The sequence below is a fragment of the Sphaeramia orbicularis genome, chromosome 15 (assembly GCF_902148855.1).
Source record: "Sphaeramia orbicularis chromosome 15, fSphaOr1.1, whole genome shotgun sequence".
Lineage (NCBI taxonomy): Eukaryota > Metazoa > Chordata > Actinopteri > Kurtiformes > Apogonidae > Sphaeramia > Sphaeramia orbicularis.
Genome location: NC_043971.1, coordinates 40,559,840 through 40,579,938, shown reverse-complemented (window position 1 = coordinate 40,579,938; position 20,099 = coordinate 40,559,840). Strand labels below are relative to the sequence as shown.

The window sequence follows — 20,099 nt, the reverse complement described above, 5'->3', positions numbered from 1 at the left end:
TTTTCTCTAATGTCAGATAGTTCATGAGGTCTTTTATCCAGAGGTTGAATGTTGGTGGATTTCTGTCTTTCCATTTAAGTAGGTGTGGATTATTACCTTCGCCAAGGAGGTTATGTTTTTGCTGGCGTTGGTTTGTCTGTCTGTCCATGTGCAAGATAACTCAAAAAGTTATGGACGGATTTGGATGAAAATTCCAAGAAATGTTGATACTGGCACAAAGAAAAAATGATTAAATTGTGGTGGTGATCAGCAGTGGGGGTTCCACTGATCTGCCTTGGTGGAGGTCTGCGCTCCTCGAGTGCTTTTCTAGTTTTAAGCTCATTCTATTATTCCATTCTTTCCGTTGCCATTTCCCCTTCTAATGACCTCATTTCATTGGTTTCCATCTCTATTTTAATGACTTTTATTAGTTTACCACATTTTCTATTGGTTTGTCTGGTGGTCCCCACTCAAAATAAGCAAAATCCTTCTGCACTGTTAATATATGGAACCATTTACTGAGTTCATGTTTGCAGCGAGTTAGCAAATATTTGATCTTGGCATGAGATAAATCATGTCTATGTGGGGTTTAGTGTTCATGGCTCTACGTAAACACAGTTTGCTTTATACAATGCACAAATTGAAAAACCCACGCTTGAATTACATTTATTCAACCTTCATTTTGACAGAAGGTCACACTGAGACCAAGGTCTTTACACACTTGATATTGACAGCTGAATGACTTTAGGTTTAGTATTTCACCATACTAACATAACACAAATACTGCTCCATTGAAATAAGTGATACCAGAGAGGAGTGAGGGAAATAAGCTTAAGTACTGATGTGGATGTGACTTGGAAGAAAAGCTGCAAAGTATTTTTTTCATTTTTAAACAACATTCATATAATTTCTGAAATCATAGTAATTTGTTTTTTTTAGAGGCTAAGTAGCAAAATATAAGTAGTGGTAGTTGCTTAGTTAACATTTTACTATCATGTTTGCTTTCTAACCCATAAAGACCAAAACAACCACCAATGACCTACATCACCTACTGATCTAAGATGTTTAATAACTTCTGATCCACTAATCCTATCAATACATGTAAATAATTGGTGTAAAATGCAGTTTGTCATCTTTTCAAGGTCATCAGATATGATCCATTTGGACATTGAGAGGCTCTGTAGTGAACGTGGAAACACATCTTCTGCAACATTGATTCACTGGTAAAGTTGAGTAGAGTTGGATCAATAACAGTGGATAGAGATGCTTGTTTTTACATTCAGTTATTGATATATTTGCTGAAAAAGTAACTTTTTCTTCAGTTTTTTTCTATTTTTTATATAATAACCCTTAATTTTAATATGAGTTTTTTGGAACATTTACATGATCAGTGAATTAAATATAGGAAAATACCTTATGTTTACTGAAAAAACACAAAATACAGGAGGTCCTCGGGTTACGCGGTACTCGACCTACGCTGTTTCGACTTTACGACACCTGAGTCTCGTCCGCCGTTTTGTCTCCAGCCTCATAGTGTAGAGCAGGGGTGTCAAACTCATTTTAGTTCAGGGGCCACATTCAGCTAAATTTGATCGGAGGTGGGCTGGACCAGTAAAATTATGATATAATAATATATAAATAATGTCAACTCTAAACTTTTCTCTATGTTTGGGAGTGAAAAAAGTAAAATTACATTATGAAAATGTTTGCATCTACAAACTATCCTTTCAAACAATGTGTATAATATGAAAAAAAAAAAAAAAAAGTAATTTAAAGACATTTCACGTTGTTCATATTTGTTCAGGTTATTCAGATATTTTTGCAAAATTATACTTTGTTTTAGTGTAAATACATGAAAACATTTGCATTTACAAAGAGAAAAAAATGGAGTTGTCAGTATTTATAGGTTATTATGACCCACTTGAGATTGAATTGGTCTGAATGTGGAACCTGAACTACAATGATTGTTAACATTTTAGTGTAATTTTTGCATTTCACAAATTCATCCCAAGGGCCAGACTGGACCCTTTGGCGGGCCAGATTTGGCCCCCGGGCCGCATGTTTGACACCTGTGGTGTAGAGTGTCTGTGTTTTGTGCTCTGTAATTTTCTTGGTATCCTCGCCTTTTTCACCCTCCTTTTTCACATCATGGCCCCAAAAAAGAAAGCAGGATCTTCTAGCGATGCTGGTCCAGCCAAGAGGAAAGCCATTACGATGGAAACGAAGCTGGATATCATCAAAAGGTCGGAGAAAGGCGAGACGCCGACGAACATCGGTAAAGCCTTAGGTTTCAGTCGGTCGACCGTGGCGACCATTATTAAGGACAGGGGGTATTAAAGGGTTAATTCCGACTTACACAGAAATTCAGGTTACGTCGCCAGCGTAGGAACGGAACTCATTCGTAACCCGAGGACCTCCTGTACAGAGGATTATGTGATAATAAATTGTGATAAATTACTTAAGAAAAGTTAAATATAGAGAAAAAAATATTTTGGAACTGCCACAAAAGTAACATTATGGGTTAAAGCACTTTTTTAGGTATAAGGCCTAGGTACAAGGTCAGGTATATACTTTGCATTTTCAGTATTCCACACCATAATACCTGAGAGATTTCACTGCAATAACAGTCATAATATGGATGACTACAGGTCAATAAATGGAAAACATCTCATTTTAAACATTGGAACAAGCCACTAATGTTGTTCTGTCGCTGCTAAAGACCACCTCGACCCAGTCAGTTCACACTGCAATTATAGTAAATGAGTTCAATTTGTGGAGAATAACCTTCATGGCGGTGACAAATTCCATGAGATCTATGCATGTACAGTGTCCCTGACAGCAACAGTAACAGCCAGCGCTAGTATGTGAAATTCAGCACCATGGACAGCGACACAAAGCTGAAGCCTGCACCAGCTTTACAGACTGACCCACAGCATATGTCTGCACCCATCTCCCCATCTGACCCCATCATTACTCAGCTAAAGCCGAGCACACACAAGCAGACTGTGAAAAGGCTGAAACCAGACACCCTCTCACATCTGAGGACAACATGTTACAGGCTAGAATAGGGGTGGCAAACTCATTTTGGTTCAGGGGCCACATCCAGCCTAATATGATATGAAGTGGGCCGGACCAGTATAGTAATATAAACAATAGGATAAGAACTTTTCAGTGAAAAAAGTTCCATAAAATAAAAAATACACTTAATTATGCCCAAAAATCCTACAATACATGCAAAAATACACTTAAATATGCTTAAATATCCTACAATACACGCAAAAATACACTTAATTATGCCCAAAAATCCTACAATACATGCAAAAATACACTTAAATATGCTTAAATATCCTACAATACACGCAAAAATACACTTAATTATGCCCAAAACTACTACAATACATGCAAAAATACATTTAAATATGCTTAAATATCCTACAAAACATGCAAAAATACAGTTAATTATGCCCAAAAATCATAGAATACACGAAAAAATACACTTAAATATGCTTAAATATCCTACAATACACGCAAAAATACACTTAATTATGCCCAAAACTCCTACAATACACGTAAAAATGCATTTAAATATGCTTAAATATCCTACAATACATGCAAAAATACAGTTAATTATGCCCAAAAATCATACAATACACGAAAAAATACACTTAAATATGCTTAAATATCCTACAATACACGCAAAAATACATTTAAAATTCTGTAATTACGAATTGTACTTGAACATAACATGAACAAATATGAACCTGAAAATTATTTAGTAAAATAAGTGCAGCGTTAACAATATTACGCCTTAGTTTATAATATATAGACATGAATCACAACTTACAGATCACAGTGGATCTACAAACACACCAAACATTAAATAACAGGGAGAATATCAGTAAAATTCCACATTCTTCTCTTAAGACATTTCAAATATTCACATTTTTTTGATAAAAGACTAGTCTGTAAATGTGAACATTTTTGTGTAATTTTACATTTTTTGCACTAAAACAAAGAGACACATTTGCAGTTTTCATTATTTATAGTTTATTATGATAGTACTTTACTGGTCTGATCCACTTTAGAATTAATTGATCTAAAATTATTTTAACATCCTTGATTGTTAATATTTTCAGTGTAATTTTTGTATTTCACAAATTCATCCCACGGGCCGGATTGAACCCTTTGGTGGGCTGAATTTGGCACCTGGACTGCATGTTTGACACCCCTTGGCTAGAAGATTCAGCAGAAACTTGCAGGGTCACTATGGCTCCACCACAACGCAATTTTGTCTAGTTTTTGTTCTTTGGTTTGAACTGCAAGAGTCGCCTATAGATAATTATATTAGGGGAATTATTGTAGAAAATTGTTGTATATTCATTTGAGATCAGGGCTCTTTACTGCAAAGAACACTCAAATACTATTGTATTGTATTGTATTGTATTCTATTCTATTCTAAGTTTTTACTTCTTCCTACTGCTTTTCGAAGATGTATAATTTCATTAGTTTTATTATATTTATTTATTTAGTTGTTTGTTTGTTTGTTTATTTATTTATTTAGTTGTTTGTTTGCTTATCAATCATTTACGTACCAGTACTTATATTTTGTTGGTTGATTTTTGTTTTGATTTCACTGTGTACATGTTCGAAATAAAGATTCTATTCTATTCTATTCTAAATTTTTACTTCTTCCTACTCCTTTTCGAGCATGTATAATTTCATTTGTTTTATTATCTTTATTTATTTATTTATTTATTTATTTAGTTAGTTAGTTAGTTAGTTAGTTAGTTAGTTAGTTGTTTGCTTATCAATCATTTACGTACCAGTACTTATATTTTGTTGGTTGATTTTTGTTTTGATTTCACTGTCTACATGTTCGAAATAAAGATTCTATTCTATTCTATTCTATTCTATTCTATTCTATTCTATTCTATTCTAAGTTTTTACTTCTTCCTACTTCTTTTCGAGCATGTATAATTTCATTTATTTTATTATTATTTTTAATTTATTTAGTTGTTTGTTTGCTTATCAATCTCTTATGTACCAGTACTTATATTTTGTTGGTTGATTTTTGTTTTGATTTCACTGTCTACATGTTCGAAATAAAGATTCTATTCTATTCTATTCTATTCTATTCTATTCTATTCTATTCTATTCTATTCTATTCTATTCTACACATTTCCTCAAATAATGGCCCAAGCCTTTATTTCCCTCAGCGGCAGAGGTACCAGGCCTTTATTTGACAGAAGTTTGTATTAGACATGGGCCTTTATTTCTAGTTCTATCCCCAAAATGGAGTTTGGGGGATATAATGGTTTTAGCCCGACCGCTGCCACCGTCGCCGCTGGATATCCTCCATGTGAACGCGATAACTTGGACAGATATGTTTTGGAATTCTTCTCCCTTCATAACCAACATAGTAGACCCCTAGTGGAAGAACCCTATCGATTTCAGCTTCTCTGTGAGCATTATAAGTCATCCAGTGGGGGTGCTTTAATTGAATATCAGTTTTTTGGACATAAATCAAGCAATAATAGACCGATTGAGATCAACTTTGGTTCATATTGATCGTCTTACAAATGTGCATCTTCTGGCTACCATCCAAAGTTCACATAGTGTCATTTTCACTCACTAGGGTGGAGTTTTGTGGGGAAAAATTGGTTCTGTGACCATTATTCTGCCACTATCAGGTCCATGTAGCTCAAATTGAGTTCATATCGATTGTCTAACAATTCTCTTTCTTCATGCCACTACCTTGACGTTACATGATGTCATACTTTGACACCAGGTGGAGTGTTTTTTTCCAAATGGTAGGGGGATGTTTGATAATGTTCTGAAAATATCAAATGAACAGTTTTGTGTATTTCTATGCAATTTCACATTTCATATTAAATCTATCCAAAATCTGCTTTCTGAATAATAATTAAGTTGGTTTCTTTTGTACATTGTGTCCATTTGAGATCAGGACTCTTTACTGCAGAGAACAGTCAAATCCACTAAAGGTGTGAGCAGGTACAGTCGTGCCTGTAAAAAGCGCTCAAACCCTGGTTTAATCGTTTAATCCTAGCAGAGGCAGAGCAATCATTTCTGTGCAGACATAACACACACTGACCTGGTTCTGTTGCTATACGTCTCTTTACATTGAACATCTGACATCAGGTATTTAATTTATATTGACTTACTGCTTCCTGGAGCTGGAGAGAGTACATCTATCAGCTGTTGAAAATATTCACATTATTGAACCTCACTATGTAAATAAGCCAATACCAAACACCTGCAATAATAAAACAAGTTTGAGTTTATTGCAACATCAAGACGACGGACTGAGGACAGCACAGACTGGGCCTGATTTACTAAAGATTTGTGCATGTAAAAGCGCGTGCAAACTTGATTGCACACGCAAAAACACACTGAAGCTTATCTACTAACAGGACGCACTGTAGCGCTGTATTATATAACAGCGGTTTAATATATAATAATGTAATAACTGATTTTTTTGGGCGACACAGTGGTGCAGTGGCATTCGTGCCTCACAGCAAGAAGGTCCTGGGTTCGATTCCAACACCAGTTTAGGGGGGGTGGGACCTTTCTGTGTGGAGCTTGCATGTTCTCCCCGTGTCTGCGTGGGTTCTCTCCGGGTACTCCAGCTTCCTCCCACCATCCAAACACATGCACTGACAGGTTAATTGGTTAATCTAACTAGGTGTGAATGTGAGAGTGGTTGTTTGTCTTCATATGTCAGCTGTGCGATGAACTGGTGAAATGTCCAGGGTGTACCCTGCCTTCGCCCCTATGCAGCTGCGATAGGCTCCAAGCGACCCCCGTGACCCTAGTGAGGATGAAGCAGGTTCAAATAATGAATGAATGAATAATTGATTTGTGTGTCATGGGTGATCAACTAAGATTGCCTCCGCAAATGACAACATGTGCAAAGTCTTGGAGACCGCCCTATTTATATGAGGATTTTGCGTGCCCTACTGGTTGTCGCCATGGAGACAGTACACTGGAAAAACTGCTCTGGGATATGCCTAATGCAGCCTAATGTCAGTGCATGCAGTATTTTTTAATCACAATCATCAGATCAAGTGGAAAAGTAGCTTTTACAAGAGTCTCGTAAAGTGTGTGTGTCTCTCAATTATTTTTTCTTCCGTCATTCCAAAAATGTTCACATGAGGGTGAAAAAAGCGTTCTCTGTGTCTTGTTTCATTGTTTCAATGTCTCTTTCTTGCGACAATAACCGCAGCCATGTGTGCAATTACACATACAAACTATTTGCACCTCCCTGAAATATTATTTTAATTTGGATGGTTGAATTCTTGGGTTTAATCACATGTTAGTCAGTATTGGTCAGGATTCTTTTTGTGTCACTAGATTTTCTTTGTTTCATTGGTTGGTCGTAAATTTCTTAGGATAGGTCACATCTTGGTCACATACTAAACTGACAGATTTATGATCACAGGAGTTTACTTTAGGCACACTTTTAAATACACATGCCCACAGACGATCGTAAACAACAAGAGATAAGAGGTAAACATGGTCATTATGGGGTTTTGCATTGAGTTGAGGAATTTCTTCTGTTTGACTTTAGAGTAAGATGACACCAGTCCATTTTCTGGGATCCAACCCACAAGGGGTTCAGCCCATAGTTTGAAGATCAGTTTACAAGGGTTATAAAAGTGATGTGCATGGCAAGGTTCGGGATCCATTTCCCTACTTGGGGTGTGGATCCTCAGCTGAGTTATATTTTGTTTGTGATCAGATCAAGTCAACAATGAAATTATAAAAATGAGACCAAAAAGGATCCGGACTTATTCTTGGAGCTGCCAACAAAAGAACACATTAACATCCCTTTGACACGTGCTAAATATAGACACAGTTTCTATGAGCAAAATTGCATTTGGGTTTGGTAAACCACTTTGCGAGTGCTAAATTCATATATTTACATTTTTTCCTCCCATCACACATACAATTGCATGTAAATGCCATCCTTAGTGCTCACTGTTAGTACATCAGTTTCTACATTTTTTTGTATATGCAATGAGTTTGCAAAACTTTAGTAGATCCGGCCCTAACAGTAGTAAATCATTTTGCACAAGTGTCAAATGTTTTGCACATGAGTCAAATGCTGATCACATTTATTGCTTTTATATGCTTTATTAGCCTTAAATTGACCATTTTCTAAAGTCAACACCATCCTGATTCCCGGAGACTTACATATAGCAGAACACTTTATAAAGCAATTTATATGATAATGATAATAATGCAGTTGTAATGATTCCAAAACTCACAAAAATCCAAAGCTTTAAACAACTACAGCGGGTATCGATTGACATTTCATTAATGTGCAAATGAACACATTTTGACTCAAATCATTGACGCCAGCACCTCCAACCTCACACTAATCCAACATATCATGATTCAGATAATCCCAGTCAAACACAGGACTCCCTGTGCCTGAACTGTCAATGCATGTACTTTATATGTATGTGCTAAAAAGTGACAAAAAAAAAAAATCCTGTCAAAACGAGTGTGAAGCCACATGTTAGATATGCAGTACATCTGCATACTGAGCATGCAACACACCACAGATTATTGTAAACAACTAGATTAAGTCATTGTCTGAATAAAGAATTTACATGGTTCCCACTAACCTGATTTCCTAAATTTTACATGATATGTGCGATAATCTGGTTAGTATGCAGGGGGATATGTGGTTGCTGACAGAAGACACCTGATTAGCATTGCAAAAAAAAAAAAAAAAAAAAAAAAAGATGGCAGCAGGAGGGACTGGGTTGGTGTTAATGTCCTATTACACATACTCTGGCACATTTGGATACGAATATTAATCAGTGCATTTATTACCTGATATGCTTTCTAAATCAGGACTTTATTACCATTATACATTGCTGTTGTTTTACATTGTACTAATGGGAAGTCCCAGGTATGATGAATATGCTTATGTGTAATCACAGATAGTGACAATAACTAGAAAACACAAATAAGCTCAGATAAACAGCATGCAATCAGTGTACGACTCTGTTATGCAACTACATATATGCAATAACACAGATGGAGGGCTGTGGGCGCAATGGAGTTGCTGCATGTATCCATATACACTTTCTCCTCATGAAAAAAAGACAGAAAGAAGAGCCAACATAGTAATCCCACAGGGACCATGACCTCTGCATTATACACGGTGTGTGAACTGTACCACGGCTTTCATCTGAGCTCCGTTTTTTCACTTTCCCGCAGCTTTAAATGACAGAACATTGATAACGCACTTGATTTAGCTTTTCTTTATCATTGTTCCTATTGATAAGAATATGTACGATAAGAATAGGAAAACAGATGAAAAGAAGCAGCTGCTGTCAGACGCGATGGAGACGCTGTAGTAGGAGCTGCTCTTTATTACTGACAGATTACATGAGAAATGTTATATTTTCTTTTTTGCAAAGTTACAAAGGAAAATTCAGTTCTTTATAAATGTTCTATCTGTCAGGTCAATGAAAAATGCCATAATGTATTTTGAAATGCAAATCAAATCTAGTTTTATTTTTCTTCCTTTAATGTCTGCTCCTGAGAATGGAGACAAAATAAACAGATGTATTTATAAAACACTCAAATTCGCTTTTATTCACTTCAGAATATGTAAGGCTTTATAAATTTGCCATTTTGGACCAGGAAAGGGGAAAAGTGCTGCCTTTTGGATTTTTGGGGCATGAAATGAAAATAAAATCACTGTTCTATTTTCATTCCTTTAAATTCTGTTTCTGGGAACTGTAGAAACACTTATAACCCTAACCCTTCTCCAAGCGCTGTAGGACATGTGACCAACTCACAACATTGATAACAACCTCACAGCCGTGGCCGTGGCCTAGATGGCTGCAGAGTCGGCTTGTGACCGAAGACTTGCCGATTTGATTCTCTGCACTGGAGGAGAGTTTGTTGGCTGATGTGCCCTTGAGCAAGGCACTTAACCCCCACCTGACATGGCGAGACCACTGCTCCCAGTGCTGGCATGCAGTGTGTGATGCATGATCTGGTGATGGGTTAAAGGCAGAAGACAAATTTTGGTGTGTAGTGCATATTTGTGTGACAAACTGCTACTGACAAAATAAAGATTCTATTCTACACTGTAAACAAAAAATCCTGTTTTTATGGAAAAAAAAACAAAAAACTGGCAGCTGTGGTTTCCAGGGCAATACTGTAAAAAACACGTCCAACTGTAAACATATTTATGGAGTAACATGTAGATTTAACATTTTAAACATGTAGATTTAAATGGTAAAGGCACTGCACTTATTTAACACATTTTCTACACCTTCATGGTGTCTAAACCCACCAGGTCCAACTGGGAACAATTAAGAGTTCAATGTCTTCCACGGACACTTTGACATCGGAGCCAGGATTCGAACCACCAACCCTTTGGTTATTGAACGAGGTGCTCTACCAACTCTACCAACCCATTCATTTACAAATTTAAAACGTTACATTATTAAATGTTTACTTCATATATATATATATATATATATATATATATATATATATATATATATATATATATATACACAAATATATACACATATATACACACACATATATACATATATATATATATATATATATATATATATATATATATATATATATATATATATATATATATATATATATATATATATATGTACAGGGTGGGGAAGCAAAATTTACAATATTTTGAGGCAGGGATTGAAAGACAGTGTATGACCAATTAGTTTATTGAAAGTCATGACAATTTATTTGCCACAAGAAAATTGACATAATAGAAAATGTTTTTATTCTATGTGTCCTCCTTCTTTCTCAATAACTGCCTTCACACACTTCCTGAAACTTGCGCAAGTGTTCCTCAAATATTCGGGTGACAACTTCTCCCATTCTTCTTTAATAGTATCTTCCAGACTTTCTCGTAATAGTTTTGCTCATAGTCATTCTCTTCTTTCCATTATAAACAGTCTTTATGGACACTCCAACTATTTTTGAAATCTCCTTTGGTGTGACGAGTGCATTCAGCAAATCACACACTCTTTGACGTTTGCTTTCCTGATTACTCATATGGGCAAAAGTTTCTGAAAAGGTATGGATAATAGTGTTAGGTATGATTATGACATCAGTATATGTTTGGTTTCAAAACAATTGACGTAGTGCCTGCTGAGAAAAAACAACTAAATGTTCATTGTAAATTTTGCTTCCCCACCCTGTATTTATATATATATATATGTATATATATATATATATATATATATATATATATATATATATATATATATATATATATATATATATATACATATATATATATATATATATATATAAATAAAGCAAATACGCCGTTATTTCAACATTATGGTCTTGCGATTTAAATGGCACCACATTGTATTTCAATTTACAGTTTTATTTTCTAGAAACAAAAGAAATACATCATTTCTAAGTATAAATCTGGTTTTGTTAACATACTCTTCCTGTAAAAACTACAGCTATATTTGATTTAATCATTAACACAAAAATCTTTTCAAATAAACAACTTTGCATTGTATTGTCACTTACAGTGTTTTTATGTTGCAATTTTACAACTTTTTGGTGTTAATTCTACAGTCATTTTTTCTATTCTATTCTATTCTATTCTATTCTATTCTATTCTATTCTATTCTATTCTATTCTATTCTATTCTATTCTATTCTACACATTTCCTCAAATAATAGCCCAAGCCTTTATTTCCCTCAGCTGCACAGGGTACCAGGCCTTTATTTGACAGAAGATTGTATTAGACATGGGCCTTTATTTCTAATTATATTCCCCAAATGGAGTTTGGGGGATATAATGGTTTTATCTGACCCCCGCCACCGTCGCTGCTGAATATCCTTTGTGTGAGCGCGATAACTAGGACAGATTTGGTTGAATTTCTTTTCCCTTGATAACCAACATAGTAGACCCCTAGTGGGAGAACCCCATCACTTTCAGCTTCTCTGTGAGTATTATCAGTCATCCAAATGGGGGTGCTTTAATTGAAATCAGTTTTTTGGACAGACACTACCAGTCAAAAGTTTGGACTCACCTTCTCATTTAAATGACATGAGATGGACCACAGTGCTCAGCATCACTGGGAACTCCTTCAAGACTGTTGGAAAACATTTCAGATGACTACCTCATGAAGCTCATGGAGAGAATGCCAAGAATGTGCAAAGCAGTAATAAAAGCAAAATGTGGCTATTTTGAAAAATCTAAAATATAAAACATGCTTTGAGTTCTGTCACACTTTTTTTAACTACATAATTCCACATGTGTTCAGTCTTAGTGTTGATGCCTTCAGTGAGAATCTATAATGTAAACAGTCATGAAAATAAAGAAAAAGCAGGTGAGTCCAAAGTTTTGACTGGTAGTGTAAATCAAGCAAAAATTGGCTGATTGAGATAAAATGTGGTTCATATTGATCGGCTTAAAAATGTCCATTTTCTGGCTACCATCCAGAGTTCATATGGTGTCATTTTCATGCACTAGGTGGAGTTTTGAGGGGAAAATTGGTTCTGTGACCATTATTCTGCCACTATCAGGTCCATGTAGCTCAAATTGAGTTCATATCGTTTGTCTAACAATTCTCTTTCTTCATGCCACTACCTTGACGTTACATGACGTCATACTTTGACACCAGGTGGAGTATTTTTTTCCAAATAGTTGGGGGATGTTTGATAATGTTCTGAAAATATCAAATGAATAGTTTTGTGTATTTCTATGCAATGTCATATTTCATATTAAATCCATCCACAATCTGCTTTCTGAATAACAATTAAGTTGGTATCTTTTGTACATTTTGTCATTTATTTGCTTTATTATTTAGCAGAGGATTGGGGGTATTTTGGGGATATACCCTTGCTCTCAGCCCCTGACAGCGTAAGCCTCAATTCAGTGTGTTTAACAAGTAGAAAAAGCCCTATTTAGTTGGAAACCACATTTTGATCTGCTCAGGTTTGTAACGTTAAAAGTACAGCACCCCTCCCCCTCCCCCCAAACCACTCATTGGTTGACAGAGCTTTTATTGCTTAAACAATGCTTTCTTGTCACACTTGTAAGTTTCTATGAGTAACAGTTTTACTGAAAAAGTTACACACGTACACCTGCAGTGACTGAATAGAGCACTAACACTTCAGGCGAGTAATCTAGAACAATAAACTGCTGATAACAGCTGTAATACAGCGTTGAATGTATTCAATTAAACTTTTAGAAATCAACATGACAGGCACCAGGAGTTTATTCATATTGACCCCTGGTGATTATGTGAGGAATACAGTTAACCCTACAACGCCAAATGTATCATATTTGATATAAGAGTTTTGAAACCCTCTACATGATCAATGTGATATTTTTTTTCTTGAAAAACCTGATGTATACAATTAGATACATGCAATACATGGATAATCCACCAGGGGGAAGAATTTGTTCACCAGAGGCCTTTCCAGTGACACTACAAGACTGTCATTAATGAGGAAGGAGGCAGAACTTTGACAATTTTGAAAAGGAATTACCAATTTGTTAAACATGTTTATGTTATATTATGTTTTTGTTTGTTCAAAAATGATAATATTCAAGCATTGAGACCCGACGTGTCACATATGATACAAAATTGAAAATCATACATGGAAATTGATATTTGGTTGTTCAGACAGACCAATAAAGGCTCCAGTTTCAAAGAATTTTCTGTTCATGATTTAATGGTTCAGGCTTCACAGGGTTAAGTGTAGTCCCAAATTTTCCAAGGCTACTATTTTTTTTTTTTTAATTATTACCTCTGCCAAGGAGGTTATGCTTTGGTTTGTCTGTCTGCCCATGTGCAAGATAACTCAAAAAGTTATGGATGGATTTGGATGAAAATTTCAGGAAATGTTGATACTGGCACAAGGAACAAATGATTAAATTTTGGTGGTGATCAGGGGTGGGGGTGGGGGTGGGGGGGTGCCATGGGGGCCCACTGATCTGCCTTGGCGGAGGTCTGTGCTCTCCGAGTGCTTTTCTAGTTATTATTATTTTCTTTAACTTGTTTTGTCCATCATAACAGCAAATTTGCTTTGCCAAGGGAAACTTCACAAAGTATATGAGGCTCTCTTTGATATTCTACTGTCTTTATTATGAGTTTTGTTGAAGCACATTTCATTTCCATACCTGACATCTGAAGGGGGGTGAAGGGGGGAGAACAAGGAAGAAGAAGGTGGCGAAGACCCTCACAAGAAAATGTCAACAATACAAACAATAACAACCATGATGATAATTATACTATTATTAAGAAGAGCCAACCATTAGCACCTCTGTACCTTCTAATCAGATTATCTGCATGTGAGTTTACTAGATTATTACTTTTAAAGTGTATATTCATTTACAGAACATGTAGGAAATAGGCACAAAACCACAGTACAGTGCACACGAGATAATAATTGACAGTGAAAAGTACTTAAAGGAAATGGCGCAACACATGACTTAAGAACACATACCCTTGTACTATATGTAATCTCAACATGTTGACATTAACTGCAAGCATTTTGTCACACAGGAGAGAGGGATTAGCATATATAGTTCATGAATCATTAATAAGGAGATTAATTGATGTTTCCATTCATTAATGAGGCAGGGACAACGAACAAGGCCTGACACGTCAGAGTACCATGGCGTGAAAGTGGATTAGTCTTGTATAAGAAGCCAGGACGCCATTATTCTGTGTACTAAGCTCTATTTAATACTGGCGGAAACTCAACAAGCTTAACAGCATGTGCAGTATGTGTGTTTGACATTGTGGCATTGTGTGAGCATGCCTGTGTGGGGTTTATTCGTAAGGTTGGGGGGGGATTGGACGCTGGGTGGGCAGGAAGAATTTGTCTTTCAGTGATGACAGGAATGTGCAGGTAGAGGACGCCATATTAGACCAAAATAAGGGAAACGGGTTTATGCACACAGTAAGAAAATACAGTGCTCCTGGCAGTAAAAGAACAATGATTGATCGGTGGAGGTACTATCTGTGGTTAGAATTGAGCAGTGAATGTTTATGTGCTGGGGAATAAGACCGGGGACACTGAAGAGGAAGGCTGTGTATGAAATACTGAGGAAAACACACAAGCTTTGCTGTTTTAATGCTTAGAGCTGCTGTATTTCATTGTCCAGAGAAAATGAAATCGCTAGAGTTTTGAGTGAAGCTTTGTTTTGGCTTTGTTTGTTTACAAAGATACTCAAAAAGCACACATAAGTGAGAATAATAAAGGTATTAATCAGCATAAGGAGACTGGTCTTGATATCTAAATTACAAAATATTGGCTTTTTTTTTTTTTTTTTTGTTGCTGCTAAAATCGTTCCTAAAGGACCAACTGTTCAGCAGCAGTTTGTTCTCTGATCAGCCAAGTCTACTGTGTGATTTAGACAAAATAAATAGGACCTGAACGTTCATGAATTGAGGTTTAGGAACGTTCAGGTCCTGGTTTGAGTCACCTTCACCTGACTTTGACTTAAACCTAACCCTACAGACCTGTCCTCCAGTTCAATAACCTTTGTATTACAACTATTATTACACTGGATTACAAAAAAAAGGTTTTTGCAAGTTGTCTAGGTTTTTTCAACTGAATTAGGACCATTTTGCATCGCTAAATCCAAAAATGACATCTGTTTTTCTCAATCAGGTCAGGTTTTTTTGCTGATTTGATTTTGAAAAATTTGATCTTCTCACAAAATTGATTACATTTTTGTGACTTTATCAGTTGATTTTTTATATAGTTCTCACCCAAAATAGGTTTTAAGAGAAAAAAAATCATTTTCTAACAGGATTCCTGTTAGGTACAATGGTGTATTCACCGCAGATGTAGCAGAATACGTCAGGCTTATTTTTGCAAGATCTTCTAGTCGAAGCCATTTCATTCACCTGTAATATTAAAAAAAACATTAATCATAAATTGGCAAAAGTAAAATCTTCAGAACTCGTTTATTGCAAGAAATATGAAAGAATTTTGTATCATATGATGTGAAAATGCCTATAAATGTAAGCAAAAATGTTAAACTAATATGTAGCATAGTTCAGAAAGTTGACCTGATTGAGCAAAATTAATGTGATTTTTGGATTCAGCACACCAAAATTATCCTAAATCAGCTCAAAAAACTTAAACAATAAATTTGTTGTTGACCAGTGTTATTATTCATATTGTGTCCTGTTACGTAACAGCATCTGGAAGTCTATATTAACTATAATGTTCCATACAGATACACAGAACCATTATGTATTTTTTCCAATTATATGTCTGGTTCAGCTACAAATGCCATTATATTAAATTAGCAATGTTTTAACACTGTGAATAACATAGGTTACTGAGTTTTTAACCCAGAAGGACCCAGTGTGACATTTGTGTCAGTTCCCAGATACATTTAGATCTACATTTAACCATCCTTAAGGGACTTATGACCATTTATTTAAATATTATCTTCTTCATTTTGTGTTTTTTTCAATGAAAATAGGGTATTTTCCCATATTTCATTAACATCTCAATTCAATTTTATTTGTAGAGCCCTATATCACAACAAGGTTGCCTCACAGGACTTTACAGAATTAGTTGGATATGAAAACAAACAGTCAAAAAACAGTAGATGAAGGAAATGGATTAATGTCCTGGGCATCCCCCATCCTTAGACCCTCCTTCTCGGCAAAGAAAACCTCCAAAAACAAAAACAAAACAAAACCAAAAAAAATTCTACTAATCATGTACTAATCAATACTGAATATGCAAATATACCTGACATTGTACCAGGCACTATGCCTTATACTTAACAAAAATACTTTAACCCATAAAGACCCAATGTTGCTTTTTTTTGTGGCACTTCCAAAATATTTTTTTCCTCTATATTTAACTTTTCTTGAGGGATTTATCACAATTTATGATGAAGTAATCCTCTGTATTTTGTGTTTTTTCAGTAAACATCAGGTATTTTCCTATATTTAATTCACTGATCATGTAGCTCAAGGGTCTCAAACACATGGTCCGGGGGCCAAATGCAGCCCGTCACAGGTTCCAATCCGGCCCATGGGGATGAATTTGCAAAGTGCTGTCGGACTCATTTTAGTTCAGGTTCCACATACAGACCAATAGGATCTCAAGTCAAATGATAACATAATAACCTACAAAAAAGAATGACTCCATATTTTCTTCTTGATTTGATGTGAAAAAACAAAACAAAAACAAAAACATTACATTATGTCTGTAAATAATGACAACTTCAAATGTTTGTCTTTTAGTGCAAAAAAACCCATTAAATTCTGAAACTATTTACATTTACAAACTATCCTGTAACAATAAACTGTGAATAACCTGAACAAATATGAACAACCTGAAATGTCTAAAGAAAATTAAGCACAATTTTAACCATTTTCTGTCTGTAACTAAGTGTTGAATATCTCTGTAGATCCGATCCGTAATCCAATCCAATCCAACTTTATTTGTAAAGCACTTTAAAACAACTGCAGTAGACCAAAGTGCTGTACAGAAGAATAATTAAAACCAAAATGAAAGAATAAAACACAGAATAGATTTAAAGACATAGAAACTGTACAAAAAGGAAAAAGTGCCATACAGAAGAATAAATAAAACCCAAATAAAAGAATAAAATACAAGATAGATTAAAAAGCCATACAATTAAAAACAACAAAAATAAATAAATAAATAAAATAGATAAAATAAGAACAATAAACCACTACCAAATAAAAACAATAGAATACAGATAGTACCTTCAAACATCTCACATGGTTTCAAAAGCCAAGGAGAAATGTACATGTAGAAATCATAAATTGAGACATGATATTATTAAAATTGTACTTATTTTTCTTAAGAAATACCAGTTTTTTTCAGGTTATTCACATCTTTTTTTGTTTGGATAGTTTATAAAAGTAAGTATTTTCATAATTTAATTGGGTTTTTTTTGCACTGAAACACAGACAAAAATTAGGAGTTGTCATTATTTATAGGTTATTGTGCTATTATTTTACTGGTTTGGCCCACTGGAGATCAAATCAGACTGAATGTGTGTAGATGTTCATAAAAGCTCAAAGTAAAGTTGCGGATTTTTATATTAAAGAATAAAGAAAACTGAAGAAAAGGTGAGTTTTTCAGCAAAATATATCATTAACTGAACATAAACCAATTGTGTCCATTCACTGTCATTGATCCAACTCCTTTGGTTTTACTGGTGAATGAATGTCGTAGAAGATGACAGTGTTTCCATGGTAACTACGGAGCCTCTGAATGTCCAAATGGGTCATATCTGATGACCATGAAACTGCATTTTGCATCACTTATTTACATGAATTAGTGGATCAACAGGGATTAAACAGTTTATATCAGTAGATAATTTTGGTCGACGGTGGATGTTTGAGTCTGTATGGGTTAAGGAAAGTCATTATTTGAATCCTTGAATTCCCTTCCACAGTTCTATATAAAATAAAAATCTCCTTCAGCCTACACTTTTACAGATTTCTCTCTAGTTTTTCCTGCTTAGACCCAATTCATGACTGTTTTTCTGTTCACTCTTATTTTTCACTAACTTCATATGCACGACACCTCCTTCAAATGTCAAATATTAACTTAACCTTCACACTTGTCATATCTGTCTGTTGCTGTTTGATAACTGTTTTTTTAGTCCTCAATTCTGTGTTTTCTTTGCTTGTAAATGTCAAAACAAAATAGCAGACACCGAGTAATCCCAGAAAGGCAATTACTGGTGAGTAAACTTCTGTAGTCCTTCTCTGTTTCTCTGAATAAGCTTAAAAAGACATTAACCCTTTAACCCCTGATGTGCGCGGTGATCATTGTGAATGTATGATTTATTTTAAATATTCATAAAAATTCAACCATTTGCTCAAAAAAACATTTTCAAAACGTGCTGATAGAATAGACCTTGTTCTTTCCAGAGATGTCTGAGCATGCTCAGTGCACCCCCTGCCACCTGTGGAATGGGGGGTAAAACTGTGAAAACTATCAAAATAGACCGTTTGGACTTTTTTTTTTTTTTTTTTTTTTTTTTACACTGTTTTCCTTGTTTTTTTTTTGTTGTTTTTTTTTTTTTTACCAAGTTTTGACCATGTAACAGTTTTTTGGAGTTCAACCAGGTGCCAAAAAGCAGCTGGACTGATTTAGAAAAAAAAAGAGCCCCAAAACAAAAACTACTGGGCAATTCAAAAATTCAAATACTTGTTATTGTTCAGTGTGCTCCAGTTCACAGTTCATGTTCAACATCCTAAATCTCTTATTGATGTATACTGAACAACAAAAGAAACGCAAGTTTTGGTCATTAATTTAGGCAAGAGTTCAGCTGTCCTGTTGAGTTGTCAGCTGAGATACACATTACAATGAGTGAGTTGTAACCATTGGAGCGTGTGTTTGCAGGCAAACACGACCACGAGTGGTGTTGAGCACGTGTACAAAGTATCGGAGGTGCGGTACGTTTTGAGTGATATGGTAGTGGGAGGAACAAATGGGAGTGGCAATTCCCTTTGTTTATCCGGGGGCTATAAAAAGAAATGGTAAGATTCAAAAGTTACTGCATTACCACGATGCCTCGCCTTAACGATAATCTGAGAGAACGCGCCATTGGTATGCTTGATGCTGGTTTAACGGCTCGCAACGTTGCCAGATGCCTGCGAGTGCACGAGTCCACCATCAGTAGACTGAGGACACGATTCCGTGGCACAGGGACCACTCGGGACAGACCAAGATCCGGAAGACCACGTGTGACCACCCGTAATCAGGATCGCCATATTCGCTTGGCCCATCTCCGTGACCGTCAACTCAGTGCTACAAGGACAGCAAGAGAGACCCACTGTAAATTTCACAGCTGGATATAAATATCTCATATGAAACCAATATTCATCATCAAACTCCCATATAAACCAATACCGAGACATGCTTGCTTTTTTTGTTCAGTATACATTCTGAGTGCCTTGTTTAGTAAAAACCTGTCAAACTCCCATTCCTCTCTTTGTCTTTTTCTGTTATTCCACCCGTTTTCACCCTAAAACACACTGAACACAAAACCACTGAAGAAAAGGAACATAAGCAGCTTTTATGACACAA

The 20,099-nt window shown here is 35.5% G+C and overlaps 1 protein-coding gene and 1 long non-coding RNA gene across 3 annotated transcripts in view; both read right to left on the bottom strand.

The window, feature by feature from the left end:
* Positions 1–20,099, bottom strand: part of nrg3a (neuregulin 3a) — a 1,091,065-nt gene that overhangs the window by 286,664 nt on the left and 784,302 nt on the right. The window lies entirely within an intron of this gene.
* On the bottom strand, positions 1,409–18,818 carry LOC115434267 (uncharacterized). Its single transcript, XR_003937495.1, has 3 exons — positions 18,801–18,818; positions 17,889–17,890; positions 1,409–1,499 (listed from the first exon to the last, which is right to left on the bottom strand). It is a non-coding gene; the product is annotated as an uncharacterized LOC115434267 (long non-coding RNA).